Source organism: Typopeltis vanoorti, chromosome 3, assembly GCF_054136105.1.
Source record: "Typopeltis vanoorti isolate ZY-2024b chromosome 3, IOZ_Tvanoo_1.0, whole genome shotgun sequence".
In the NCBI taxonomy this organism is placed as follows: Eukaryota; Metazoa; Arthropoda; class Arachnida; order Uropygi; family Thelyphonidae; genus Typopeltis; species Typopeltis vanoorti.
This window is the reverse complement of record NC_143551.1, coordinates 167,086,237-167,093,206: the sequence shown is the minus strand read 5'-3', so window position 1 is coordinate 167,093,206 and position 6,970 is coordinate 167,086,237.

Here is a 6,970-nt window from a genome sequence, read left to right as displayed (position 1 = left end):
TGGGATCTCCGAAAGCACATGGAAAGCAAAAGGAGCCACAAAACGGACATGGCGCTGTCTACAATGCCGTGAGAAAATAAAGAACAACGAAAAGACAGGAGAGAAAAGCAACGATCTCATCATGATCCTAAAATTACAGACAACTTTGATTCATTCAAACTCATAGTTAAAGACTTGCTAAATACACACAACAAAAACAACAAAAAATTTCAGGAGTATGAACATTACACCCAGTTTAATAACTTGACTTCTGAAGAAATGTTAGGAACCGTGCAAGAAATAAAGACAAAATTAATAGCAATAGAAATGCAAGAAACACTCACGCTCAAAAATGAAGAATTGCAGAAAGAGGTAAATACACTCAAGTATCAATTGGAGCACGTGCTACGAAAAAAAAGAACAAAAGACCTTCAAATTGAGGGAATAGAAAACGAAAAGACAGAACATTTAAGCCACATTATTATTATTATTACTACAAGCAACTCCAAGGAGTCCTTAGACTCATCGAGGGAGGAAAAAGTAAGAGTGTGAGTATCACATTAACATCTTTATTATTATTATTATGCAACACCTCCAAGGACTCATCGAGGAAGAGTGTGCCAACAGCATCGAACGATTGAATCCCGTGCAACTACTAACCACGCTCAAACTTGCTTACCATTTTGCGTGAGCTGTTAGTAGCAGAGGCTCTACCAATCGACCAATAATGCAACTGATCGAAAGCAAAATTGACATTCAAATCGCAACCACAGACATCGCCTCTATTAACAGACCCCCCCCCTAAAAAAAGAGACCGCCACCAATCATCGCTCGTTTTACCAGCAGAAGTCTAAGAAACTTCATTCTTGCAGCAAGCAAGTAAACAAAGCCGATAACATCGATCCTGACTGATAAGAAACTCCCAATACCAATCTAAATAACTGAGCACTGGACCCCATACTTTAAAAAATCTTTTATAACAAGCAAGGAAGACAAAACCAGAGAAAAACTACAAGTTCCTGTGGACTAAGGTTTAACAGATATTTATGAGAAATAATGAAAACACTCGAATTTATATAATTGCAAGAGAATCCAACCTACACATCCTACCAATATAAAACACTAACCCTTCACATCCTTAAGAACAAGATTAGAAATCACTTAAAAACTATATAATGGGGACATCATACGTAGGCGAACATATCCAGTCAGACGATATAAACTTCAAGGTTTTTGATTCTTTGAAGAAATGGTCAGATAAAATTTCCACCAATACTGACTTCACTATCGTACACACAAACATAAGTATAAAAAAGCACTGGATTACATTGATAACACTGCTCAACTACATCTTGACAAACATAAATGCTCTAAAACCGACCGAAGTTTCAATAAACGACACAGAAATTTACGCATACAACATTAATAATTACCAATCCTACAACTTATGTAGACCAAACAACAGAGGAAATGGATCGTGGCATTTATCAAAGAAAATATAATGTGACTGAAAAAAAAAACTCATTTTGAACATGCGGAAACACTAATTTTGAAAATCAACAATATCGACAAACATAGTATCAAATACACAATAAACATAATATACAGATTCCCAGATAATAATCCACTTAGCTTTTTGCAAGAGTTACAAGCATGGCTAAAGGACATCGAACCCCGTACAACACATAGGCTCATCCTAATAGGAGACATTAACATAAATATTCTTGACAACGCTTCTTCAACCGCTAACGCATACCTTGATATACTAAGTTAGTACAACATAAACGCTACCGGCCAGGATGTATATATACGTGGAAGTTACCATGGATGCGAAGCGTATGAAGATGCTTATTTGATCCATAAGGGGGGGTTAACTCCCCAACAGGAGAAGAAATACTCAACATTTCACTAACACAATCATGCACACTGATCATATCAACATACGGGCTCTTATCCATACATATACATCATCAGTAATTAACGTCAAAATTGTCGATCACAACTTTGTCTCGACTTCGTTTTTTTACGTTACCTACCCCCCCCCCCCTCTCATCACCACAAAAATAAACAATACTCGATCGTATTAAAGAGCATTGTCGACAACCCTGTAAAAATACAGACTGGAATTGCCTACATAAAATAAATGATCCTGTAACATTATATAAGAATTTCCAAATAAATTTCACAGAAATATCCAAAAAGGCAACAACAGACAATAATCCATGGATAAATGGCGATATTAAAAAAATTATATTATTGTAAAACAAAATCTATGGAAAAAGCTAAAAAAGTCATCCAGTAACACACATTTACAAACATTATACAAAAACGCAAGAGATCAACTAACAGCAAAAATTCGTAGGGAAATATAATACTACTACTTCCAAAAATTCATGGAATATATCGACAACATGAAGCAAACGTGGGCTACACTCAACGAATTAGTAACGCGAGAAAAGAAAATTCACAAGATTTTATTGCAAAAAGTTTCGGTCAGGATACAAACCAAGAGGAACTAGCAGACCAATTCAGCCATGCCTTCACAAACAATATCACACAACCCAAAAAAGACAATCTATCAACGATCAACAAAAACTTCCCGACACAGAGTCAACAACAAACTATGCATTTGACTCCCGTAACAGGAACTGAAAGAGGCACTCCTACAGCTAAAACCAAACACCACTCCACGAATAGAAAAAATAAGACTCACAGATCTTTTAACACGCTTTGAACAAATAAATCCAATACTTACTCGTGAACATAATATTCTAAACTGGTATTATTACACAACCTAAGAACTGCAATAATTACCACAATTTACAAACATGGTAAAAGAATCGATACACAGACCTACCGGCATTACAGACCAATAGCTACCTTACCAGTAATTTGACACATTCTTGAAAATATAACACACACCAGACTACAGAACTATCTACAGAAGTACAACATCAACTCACGAAACCAATATGCCTTTCAGAAAACAAAAAGCACCATCACTTCATTAGAAGACATCGCCGACATAATAAACAAGGCTCTCGACAGAAACAAGGACTCCGTCCTTATACTGCTTGACTTAACCAAATCATTTGATACAATTGAACATGACATACTACTGACCAAACTATACTCAATAGGTATAAGAGGAACACTGCATACTTGGCTCAAGAACTACCTCTCAAACAGAACCCAAGTATCAAAAATAAGTACATGTCCCAGCCGGGGTATACAAAAAAATTAAGGTGTCCCTGAAGGCGCCATATTATCACCCACTCTGTTCAACATATACATTAACGATGTTTCATAACATGGCCATAAAAAATCAAATATTTCAATACGCAGATGACACCGCACTACTAGCAATCCACCCAGTCATCAACACGGCTCTCTCCAAAGCACAACAAGACCTAAATGAAATCACAACATACTTCTACCAAAACGCAATTGTAATCAACGGCACCAAAACACAGATGCTAATAATACACAATCCGAGAATCATGCGCCCCACACCACTATCGATAGACTGTCACACATACTGCATTAACAAAAAAACAACAACCTGCCAATGTCCCGAAATCAAAACTGTAACACGTATAAAATACCTTGATCTTTACATAGATTGCCACCTTAAAAGGACAAAACATATAGGATACCTACATACATACTCCGCACCATCGCAGCAAAATCCTTCCAAGTAAAAGACATTATTCCATCTAACATAAAAAAAACTAAAAAAAAAAAAACTCATATATCACTGTATCTGCGAATCCCTACTCAGATACGATATAACAGTCTATGTAAACACATCAGACAGCCACCTAACAAAATTGAAAACATTACATTGGCAAATTGTGTCAACAGTGATTTGGATACCTTTTACGCAACAGATTTGCGTAAAAGACCAGCACCTGGCGATGAACAGAATCCTTCGCATTAAAAATCTGAAACATTCCATATTACTAAGAAATTACTTCAACATCACCTATCAAACAACAGAAACGCATACCGTATAACACAACCCACAACAACTTTCTACATAACTACACCCTTCAGGAATTCATATGGTTCTTTGGTGAGATCAACAACCTACCAAGTAATTTAAAACACATAGACAACTACAGAACATTAAAACACGAACTCTGGAAAATATATCAGCAAATTTAATATACCATTAACACTAATACACTCATCACAAAACACCAGCATCCAATGCCTACATCCCATCTATGAACAGTAACAACAACATCATAAATAGTGAAGGCTAATTCCACTCTCTTCATAAAAGCTAACCCAAGCTTCGAAGTAGGTGGGTTTAAAGTGTCTCATTCATCCACACGTAATCCTCATAATCAAAAAAAAAAAAAAAAATCAGCTAACGTCTTTTTATTCCCGTATATATATAGGGAGTAGGCGAGGCCATTTTTAGCCCTATCTAACTTTTGGTGACTGAGTGGGCAGTTCAATATCCACTGCTACCCAATCAGAGATAGCTGGCCCTAGGCTATCACTAATTAAGCAGCACGCAGTGAAGAGTGACGGCTCGACAAGTGCCGCCATCTCGTGGTCCCTAACCCTCGTATTTTAATGTTTTACACTCGTATTTTTAATGTTTGAAATAATGTGGGTTCTACGGTCGATTTTCTTGAGTTTACGGGACGAAAAACCCGAGTTTCCAGGAGAAAAAACCTGCTTGCCTGTGCCAGAGATCGACTAACTCGGGAACCAGTCAAAAAAAAAGGCTTAGAAAAATTTACTCTAGTCGCTGACTAGACTTGAAATCAAGTCTTCTTTCGTGCGGTCAAGCGCACATCTACTGAGATACATAGTCTCGTCCATACTCAAAGACTGCAAATTACGTAACAAAACAGTCAGTAAGGTGTATAATAATAATGAAGATGCAGATATATATAAAAAAGTATATGAATTTGCATCCAAAGGAAAAAACATTGAAACGAAATAATGTGTTAAACTGCACACAGTATAATGTACAGAGCATCAAGTGTAATATGCATTAATTGTAAATATTGAAATACTCTGTACGATGAAAATTGAAAAATTCTTATTTTATACATAATATGTCAAAAAATGTCTGTAATAATCATATCTATGTAATTTATCTGAGATAATAATAATAATAATAATAGTAGGCATACGAACAATCGCACGGTGATATCGCTGCTCCGGTTTTTTATAGTTTTAAAGTGGTTCCAACTCCTGTTTTAAGTTGAAAGAGCTCCCAAGTAACCCTACTTATCACGCCGAAGACAGTGATATAAAATTCAACGAGATCGGCTAAGAAGAAACCAAATTTTGAAGTGTTGAAAAGGGAAGAGAGAGGACCGTGGTCAACAACCAGCGAAGAACAAAGGACGTCGCCATCTTTATAATCACGCCTCACTGCCTAAGGGAAGAAAGGTGAGTCATGAAGTGTATCCAATGCCTGGAGGAGTTATCGTCCAACGGAAATAATATAAGTTGTACGAAATGCAGTAGGATTCTACACTTAAAATGTGCCGGCTTTTCAGAAACAACCGGGCAACATAAATATGAACCCGATGTAACACGTGAGGAATGGAAGTGTGTAATCTGCATGAGGAACAAAGAAACGCACGTAAAGCAGCCACCTACGATGCAGCCGATTATACCGGAGGCAAAATCAGATGACGAACTGAACAGACAAAAAAACGCAGGTGAGTCCTATAATTTAAACTCTTTAAGTATACTAATAGAAATCGGTCTAGCGACTATAAAAGCCAGCTTAATAGATCTTGTGCAAGAACTCTTTAAGAAACAGAACGAACAAATAACAAAAAAAATCTAGCGAATATGAAGATTTGGTAAAACATAATAATTTAGCAGTTATAGAAGTGTTGCAAATGGTAAAAGACATTAAAATGAGCATTAACGCACTAAAAGACAGGCAACACAATTTGATGAAAGAGACATCCGAACTCCGTCAAGAACTTCATTCTCTAAAACTACAATACGAACGTTTAACTCAGCAAAAACATAAAAAAGATCTTGTCACAAACGGTCTTCCTGAAACTGCACCTACAGAAAACCTCAGAGACGTGGTTTTAAAATTAGGCCATGTAATTGATATCCCCCTACAGCTTAACGACATTCAGACCATAAATCGGATTCCTAGGAAGGGCAAAAACCAAGGCTTCCCACGACCTGCACCAGTCATAATTCGTCTTAAGAGCAAGTCCACAAGAGACAATCTCATAAAAGCCAGCAGGCAGAAAAAACCAGTTGCCAAGGACTTGAACGCACAGCAAGACAATACACCAATCTTCCTATCCGAATATTTAACACCATTCAACCAGAATCTGTTGTACCAAACAAGAAAAGCAAAAATGGAAAAAAATTACCAATTTTTGTGGACCAGAGATGCCAAGATATTCATAAGGAAGTCACAAACTTCAGAGCCGATACAAATTAAAAGCACAGAAGACATAGAAAGGCTGCCACTGTGAAGAAAAAAGCTTCCTAAATAGTTCAAAAAGAAGCCCACAATAAAAAAAAGAACGTGAACTATCAAGACAGATGCAATAACACAGGATATATCGGCAATTTCACTTTGATCCGACCTTTCAGATCATTCATTTGACCTCCCAAAGATCTGCCTACTTCCAACACAGCAACCAAATCAATAACAAATATATGTATATATAACCAGTATCACCCTCAAATAAGCTAATTACAAAGCTTCGAGGGTGCAGTTGAGTTACATCCCAGTAGCAGTATTTATCTAACATTATTCACTTAACATTCTGTAATGAATTCTAGTAGTAAACAGAAAATGTGATAGTAATACTTCAGTTATATATTTAAGTTTAAAATTATACATTTAATTTACAATTTAAAATTAAAAAAAATTATTATTATGTAAACTGCAACATAAGTAATATTGTTTAACTTGTGAGTCATTAATAATAAACACGATTACTATGATTATTATTAATGGTAATAATACACACTTTTT